The sequence below is a fragment of the Carlito syrichta genome, unplaced genomic scaffold, assembly GCF_000164805.1.
Source record: "Carlito syrichta isolate Samal-C Ts95f unplaced genomic scaffold, Tarsius_syrichta-2.0.1 Scaffold312272, whole genome shotgun sequence".
Taxonomy (NCBI): Eukaryota; Metazoa; Chordata; class Mammalia; order Primates; family Tarsiidae; genus Carlito; species Carlito syrichta.
Window position 1 is genome coordinate 680,032 of NW_007256368.1, and position 8,572 is coordinate 688,603.

Below are 8,572 nucleotides of genomic sequence, written 5' to 3' on the forward strand. Positions count from 1 at the left end.
TAGCCTGTAATCTCACGCTTTGGGAGGCTGAGGTGAGTGGATTGCCTGAGCCTACGGGTTCGAGACCCACCTGGGCAACTTGGCGAGACCTCAACTCTACAATAAAATAAAAAATTAGCCGGGTGTGGTAGCACGAATCTGTAGTTCCAGCTCCTTGGAAGGCTGAGGCGGAAGGATCACCGGAGCCCGGTAGGTCGAGGCTGTGGTGGCTGGGAGCGTGCCACTGCACTTCAGTCCAGGCAAGAGTGAGACTCCAACTCAAAAAAAGAGAATACAACTCAGAAACAGTCACAGAAAAAAAGATGTATAAGGCAAGGGACAGAAGTAGGAGAGATGGGGCCCAAGTGCCTACAGTTCTAAGGCAGTTCTTAACTTCAGTCCCCTTTTATCCAAACAACCTAGATTTCAAAAAAAAAAGCACACACAACCTAAGATGGGTGTTTTGAATGCGTGTCATCATCTCAGTTGTTTTTTTTTTTTGAGTTGTAGTCTCACTCTGTCACCCAGGCTGCAGTGCAGTGGCATGCTCATGGCCACCACAACAACCATCTGCTGAACGCAGGTAATCCTTCTGCCTCTTCCTTCCAAATAGTCAGAACTTACAGGTGTGTGCTACCAAAAGCCTGGCCAATTTTTTGATTTATGCTAGAGATGAGGTCTCATCAAGTTGCCCAGGCTGATCTCAAACCTGCAGGCTAAGGCAATTCACTCGCCTTGGTCTCCCCAAGTGCTGGGATTACAAGCTTCAGTCACTGTGCCTGGCCATCTTCTCAATTTTAATGGCACTTCTAAATAAAGTCAAAACCCTTACCCCAACTCCTTCTCTCTACTTACTGGTTGTCCTGCGCCGAGCAGAATGGGGCTGTGACCTGATTACACAACCTAGTAATGACCCTAATTACAGACCCAAGCAATTTCCACATGGATAGTCCAAATAAGGCAACTGCTTAGCCATCACCCACCCAGCAACTACATTTGGCGGGCTTTCTGCCATTCTGGTCCAAGTAATACTCGGCTGCTCCCTTGATACTAATAAATCAAAGGAGCAGGAAATTGGTAGAAAGAGGTTTATTTCTAGCATGGTGGTTAAGGCAGAAGGATTGCCTGAGCCCAGCAGGTCAAGGCTGCAGTGACCATGAGCATGCCACTGTACTGCAGCCTGGGTAACAATGAAACTCCAAATAAAAAAAAAAAAAAAAGAAGTAGTTTATCTCTGAACTTGAATCCAGGGAGCAGAGCTAGACTCACGGTGTTTCTAAAATAGTTCTGCTCAGCCGGGCTCAGTGGCTCAACCTGTAATCCTAGCATTTTGGGTGGACAAGGCAAGTGGATTGCCTGAGCCTGCAGATTCTAGACCAGCCAGAGCAGCTTGGCGAAACCTCATCTCCACAATAAATCAAAGATTAGCCAGGCACTGTCGTGCATGCCTATAGTTCCGCTTACTTGGAAGATTGAAGGAGAAAGAGCCTGAAGCCCAGGAGTTCAATGCTGGGATGGCCGTGAGCATGCCACTGCACTCCAGACTGAACAATGGTTTGAGACTCCACCTGAAAAATAAATAAATAATTAAACAAAATGGGCCTGCTCACCCTTTAGGCTTTTGCAATTCACTTTTATACTCCCGAGTAGTCAGTGTCTAAACATTAGCCATGTGGCCAGCAAGGCATTGTATAGAACTTAAATGATTGCTGCACTTCACATTTAAATAGTGACATTTAGAGCAAAGACAGTTTACAAGGTGTGAGATTTCATGCACTGCAAAAGTCATGCAAAGTGATTATTGATATTACAAAGTTCAAAGGGAGCCAATAGGAATTTACATCTTTGTGCAGAGTCTGCTGGGAAGTCAAGGATCCCCTGAAGCTACTTACTAGGAGTGTGCAGAAGACATGGGCGACAGGGCACAGTGGTGCCCGCCTATAATCCCAGCACTTTGGGAGTGGATTGTCTAAGTTAGCTGGTTCAAGACCTGCCTGGGCAACTTGGTGAGACCTCATCTCTACAATAAATCAAAAATTAGTCGGGCATGATAGCGCACTTCAATAATTCCAACTACTAGGAAGGCTGAGGCAGAAGGATCGCCAGGGCTCAGCAGGTTGATGCTGGGGAGGCCATGAGCATGCCACCACATTCCAGCCTTGGCGACAGAGTGAGACTCCAACTGAAAAAAAAATAAGTTTATTTCTGAATTTGAATCCAGGGGACAGAGCAGGACTGGAGGTCTTTCTAAATTGGTTCTGCTTGGCTTGGCTTGGTGGTTCAACCTGTAATCTCAGCATTTTGGAAGGAAAAGGTAATAGGATTCCCTAAGTCCACGGGTTGGAGACCAGTCTGGGCAACCTGGGAGACCTCATCTCTACGATAAATCAAGAAAAATTAGCTGCGTCTGATGGTGCATCCCTGTGGTTCTAGCATTCTGGAAGGCAGAGGTGGAAGGATCGCCTAAGCTCAGCAAGCTGAGGCTGCAGTGGCCTTGAGAATGCTGCTGCACTCCAGTCCAGCCTGGGTGACAAGAGTGAAACTCCAAAAAAAGAGAAACAAGAAAAGAACAAAAAGAACACTAGGGGACTCTCAGTCATGTACTCGGGAATGGGCGGGAGTGCTTGAACCTCCGCCATGCCCTTCTCTAGGGACTGTGGAAATGAGGAGGACCATTCATGGGTCTCTGCATCACCCCTGCCCCTTCTCAAAACCTTTCTCACCAGGCCCTCCGGGACACCCACGCCAGCAGCCCTTGCTGGAGATTCAGGACTCACGATCCGCTGCTGGCCCAAGGGGACTCCTTCCCCTTGTGTCGGAGACTCCATGTGCCCTTGGGGAGGGGAGAGGGCAAGGGGACAGGACCGCAGCTCTCCCACCGACTCCACATGCACGTGGGATCCTCCCCATGACCCCTCCTCCCTGGCGCCCCGCACACCCGGAGTGTGGGACTGAGAGAAGCTTCCCAAAAAGGGATCTCACGGAAGAGGCTGCCATGGGGACAAGACGCCGATCCCGACCCAGCACCACATGCACCCAAAGGATGGGACCGAGCCGCCGGCGGGACGGGTCCAGGTCCGCCGCAGCCAGGTCATCCGGGTCCATCCCCCTCCCCCCTCTCACACCTGCCCCCATACTCACCATCTCCAGCCTTCCAGGTGTCCTGGCGTCCTCCTTAGGAGTCCCAGGACTTGAAGTTCACAAGGCAACAGAGGCTGCAGCAGACGCGCCGCAAACGGCAGAACCAGGAAGCGGGGACGACTGAGCTCTGTGCGCAGGCGCGAGAGTCAAAAGCCCGGACAGAGTCCGGAAGGCACGCCCGCTCTTCCGACTCGTATCTGATTGGGTAATTCCCACCTCGGCATCCTCTGATTGCATGAGGATCTAGGGCCCACCCCTCTGCCTTTGAGTGACAGGAGATGCAATAAGACATGATCTGTCTGAGTCAAGGAAAGCGGGGGGGCTTTTGAGATCGAGTCTCCCTGTCTTTCCCAGGCTTCCGTGCAGTGTCGACCTGCTGGACTCCAGCGATCCTTCTGCCTCAGCCTTCCAAGTAGTGGGAACTACAGGCGCGCCCTACCACGCCTGCCTAATTTTTTGATTTATTGTAGAGACGAGGTCTGCCAAGTTGCCCGGAGTGATCTCGAACCCGCGGGTTCAGGCAATCTACTCACCTTGGCCTCCCAACGCGCTGGAATTACATGTTAAGTCACTGAGCCCAACCAAAAAGCAGGTTTTTGCATGTAGCATTGTGAAGCTGAGAGTCCTTCCTGCACCAGCACCTGGTCATGCATGGTGACATTGCTTTGACATTGTTTATAATAGAATATTCATTTATGATTAATATCCATACAGCACATAGAGGAAAGTTATTCATAAATGGAAACTATATGCTGGCAATTATAAGTTTCATATTTTTTAACTGTAAGGGTAAACTGAGGCAAGGTGGTGCCACGGGAATTATGCAAGATTGCAGCAGAGAAGAAAGTATGTTTTTTGTTTTTGAGTCGGAGTCTCACTCTGTCGCCCAGGCTGGAGTGCAGTGTCATGTTTACGGCCACTGCAGCCTTGACCTGCTGGGTTCAGGCGATCCTTCTGCCTCAGTCTTCCAAGTAATTAGAACAATAGGCACACGCCACTCCGCTCAGCTAATTTTTCTTGATTTATTGTAGAAATGAGGTCTCGCCAAATTGCCCACGCTGGACTCGGACCCATGGGCTCCGGTCATCCTCTCACCTCGGCCTCCCAAAGTGCAGGGATTATAGGCATGAGCACCATGCCAGGCCTGAAAGTAACATTTTTATTCACCTTCCACGGATGGAAAGGTGGCTGGCACTCAAGTGTGTGTGGCATGGCAGGCTGGAAGCCAGATGTATTTAAGGCCTCCAAAACAAGGCTTTAAGTTATGGAGAGGGGTTAGAGCTGGAGGAAGTCTGGTCCAAAAGGAACATCCAGAGTTGCATTCTTTGGTTGCCACAAAAGTTGCATGAATCTTGTATTCTTGACATTGCCAGGCATCAACATCTCATGACCTCAGGTAGTGGACCAGGAGTTGCCATGTTACCTGGAAGTCGTCATGGGTGGCTGACAACAATGTATTGATACACATGCCTAGAAGATAGGTTATTAGTAAGTCTGGAAATGCTTAAAGGGTTTTGGGTAATCACTGGTATCTAAAACCAAAACATTTAATTAATTTATTTATTTTAGAGATGAGGTCTTGCCAAGTTGCCTGGGCTGTTCTCGAACCTGTCAGCTCAGGCAATTCACTCGTCTCAATCTCCCAAAGTACTGGGATTACAGGTTGAGCAACAGAGCCCAGCCAACCAAAATGTTTTCTTGTTAATGATTATAGGGCAAAAGAACATGTGGCCCATGTAAGCTGTGCTACCTTAAACTAGATATATTCTAAGTTTCTAGGGATCCTTTCTTTCAATAGCCTTCCTTGTCTCTAGGTCTCATGAGGAGGCAGATTGTGCTTTTAACAGGGAAGCAATTCTCTTGGGCAGTAATATCAAAAGAAAATGCAAGCCATGCATGCCATTTAAATGTTGTCACATTTTCAAAAAGGAAAAGAAATGAGTGATATTATTGCCTAAAAAGGGACCCAAGAAAAAGTGTTAATGAAGTTTCTTTTGGGAACTATATCTTTGAAAATCACTCTGTATCTTAAGATTTCAGAATGTCTCATTTTAGACCAGATTATTCCAAACTCTATAGGCTCAAGGCCCAAGTAGCCCATGGTTGCCACACTGGCATGCAGCTGGCATCCCCTGACCTTAGAGAGGTGAAAGGCCTGAAAAATTGTTTTCTTGCAGAGTCTAATAACTCCTTCCTACCATAATTTTTCCTTGGGCTCAAGGGTGAAAAAAAAAATGCCCATCCACATGTCGACCACTGCCTCGTATCTGCTTCTTTGTGGGGGCTCACTCACCTTCCAGAAATTAGACAGTGTACTATGTGTAAGAAACCGAGACTTAGCTGGGCTCGGTGGCTCAGCCCTGTAATCCCTCGCCTTTGGGAGGCTGAGGTGAGTGGATTGCAGTGAGCCCACGGGTTCGAGACCGGCCTGGGCAACTTGGCGAGACCCCCCCCATCTCTACAATAAATCAAAAAATCAGCTGGGCATGGTAGCACGCACCTGTAATTCCGGCTACTTGGAAGGCTAAGGCGGAAGGATTGCCGGAGCCCAGCGGGTCGAGGCTGTGATGGCCAGGAGCGGCCACTGCACTCAGCCTCCCAAAGGCGTGGGATTACAGGCTGAGCCACCGAGCCCAGCTAGCAATTGAGATTTACCAAGAAAGAGAGGAAACCCCCACAGCATTTTTTCTAAAGACTTCGAGATTAGGTGAAAAAATATTCTGGGTTAGATCCCAAGGACCCAGTACAACAGGGTCTATTGAAGGTTAACTTTGTAACCAAGAGTTGACAAGACATCACTAAGAAATTACAAAAGATTGAGGGATGGTAGCTGGGCTCGGTGGCTCAGCCTGTAATCCCGTGCCTTTGGGAGGCTGAGGTGAGTGGATTGCCTGAGCCCGCAGGTTTGAGACCCGCCTGGGCAGGCGAGACCTCATCTCTACAATAAATCAAAAAATTAGCCGGGCGTGGTAGCACGTGCTTGTAGTTCCAGCTACTTGGAAGGCTGAGGCGGAAGGATCGCCGGAGCCCAGCAGGTCGAGGCTGCGGTGGCCGGGAGTGGCCACTGCACTCCAGTCTGAGTGACAGAGTGAGACTCCAACTAAAAAAAAAAAAAAGAATGAAATGAGAAACCAATCAAAGAATTATTAAGAGAAGCTCAAATGGTTTTTGTAAGAAAAGATGATAAAAAGGTAAGATTATAGTTTCCAGGGTATAAGAAGCTGTCAAGAAGCTATTAGATCAGGACTCCTCTCAGGAGTGGGGAAACAGTAAGACTCAACAAAAAAGTAAGAGCGAGGTATCCCAGAGGAGAAACCCTAAGGCTGTAAGAGGATGTTTTAAATGTGGAAAACTGGGACATTTTAAGACAGAATGTCTAGCATGGAAGAAGGAAGAGAAGATGATCCCTCTCATGACCTTTGATGAGGATTGGGGGGGTCAAGGGTTCCTTGTGAATAGGCCCAACCAGGAAACTTTGATAAATTTATAGGTGGACCTGGGGTAAAGGAGGTGACATTTTTGGTTGATTCCAGGTCTGCTTGCTCCTCTCTAATGTTTCAACCAAAGGGCACCAAAATTCTCTAGGGAAAGATTATTGGTATCCAGAGCAAAGGGGAAGGATTTCAGGTTCCAATATTTAAGAAAATGTGACTTAGATCGAGGCCAGAACAAATGGAGGGGTCATTCATATATGAAGCAAGTATCAGCCGTTTGGGTTGAGACCTGATGTGTTAGGCCAAGTTTAGGACTAGGAATACAGGAATGAATAAAGGTGATGAGGGGCTTCCTATCTGAGGAAGAAGAGAGAAAAATCGATGCCCTTGTAAAGTGATAACAGAGAGAGGCTAAAAGAGAAGGTAACAGAGGGGGGGTAAAAGTTACCCCATTAAAAGTTAGACTGATATGTCAACATAAAAAAAAAAAACTATTTGAATCAATTAGCTATGCAGAGGTCCACCTTCGAAACAGCAGCTTCTTAGAGCAAACAGCAAGTAATAGAAAATGTACATTTGATGAAACATTCTTTGCATTGGAGAAACATGAAAATAAATAGAGTTCAAGGAAGTATAATTACTTTTCTAATACCTCTTTCTCAGACCTGTACTAGTTTAACTGGTTCAAGAAGCTCTCATCACATTTTTTCATTTGTATTTTACATATTGCTGTTTGGGTAGTTCAAATAAAATGCAGGTCTTGTAAAAGAATGAAAACATTGGACAAGTATGCATGTGTCAGGGACCACATTACAGGGTTTTTCGGTGCAATCAGTCCAAATTCTCAGATTTGAAGGATAATATGTGCCAATAAAAAAAAAACCTGCTGCTAGACATTCACAGCAGTGCTCTGTCTTGTTTCACGTTACAAATCAAAAACAGCTGTTCTCAACAAACCAATTTTATTTTTTGAATCAGGCATTGGCAGAAAATTTTGTACATTAACCTGGACACGTGATGGTTCTGTACCCTCTGTTGCTGTGAAACACGACATGAGCTAAAGGCAAAGACCGGTTCTCACAAGGACAACTGCTTCAAGTTAGGAACCAGAACAATGTGTTTAAACAGTCTTCTTAGGTATTTTTTTGCCTTTCTTAAAAACCAGCTTATTTTTAATGTCGCCATGCTTCCTTTTGGTAGTTTTTTTTGACAAATACTTCTGTTTTGGGAAAATGTTGGTGACTCGAGGTTTGTGGTCTAGGGTCTCCCTGTTATCAGGTGCTTTAACTTTATATATCCTGACAAGTCAGTGTTCTGATGTAAAGGCTTCCTCCAAATGTTTGAATTTAATGTCCTTGTTTCCAATCTCAGCATTACGTGTTCGGCCAAAACCTGGGGGTGTACGAAAATCCAGCAGCATTTCTCCAAATCTCTAGTGTGACATTTTATGCATAAGGCAATTCAACAAAATGGGCGATTCCTGCTTTGTCTGCACGGAATTCTCCCTGCGGGGTAAAATAGTCGCTTTCCCGAATATCTTTTGGATGTTCCCCTTCAGCTATCCTAACCATCCAGAGAAACTTATTGATATCATCTCCAGAATAGCCAAGAACCCCTCCAAAAATAAGCAAGACATAATCTACATCCAGAGTCCTCATGATTTTATAGGCTGCTGTTTCATTAGAAGACATAGCTTTTCCCACCAGTGCTACGTGGCTGTTATTCCAGGTGTTATTACCCAGCAAAGTAGTTCTATTGGCCATTCCAGCTGTCTGATAGCCATAATCCCACCAAGACATGACTCACGCGTGGCAAACAGTACCACCTCGTATTCTCCCTAGTGGATACCATGCTCTTTCATCAAAGCAATTTAAGAATTCATAGAACCCATGGGATGCAAGACGATGTGTTGACCCATAGTTAAACCACGGGTCGGACTCGTGGATGACGCTTTCGAAGCGCATGACGGCGCACAGGCGCCAGCTGCACCGGCCCGCCAGGCCAGGGAGCGGATGGCG

At 46.7% G+C, this 8,572-nt stretch overlaps 1 pseudogene across 1 annotated transcript; it reads right to left on the reverse strand.

The window, feature by feature from the left end:
• Positions 1-7,502: 7,502 nt before the first annotated feature.
• On the reverse strand, positions 7,503-8,359 carry LOC103272360 (annotated as a pseudogene). Its single transcript, XR_002482644.1, has one exon. The product of XR_002482644.1 is annotated as a dolichyl-diphosphooligosaccharide--protein glycosyltransferase subunit STT3B pseudogene (transcript).
• Between the last annotated feature and the right edge of the window lie 213 nt (positions 8,360-8,572).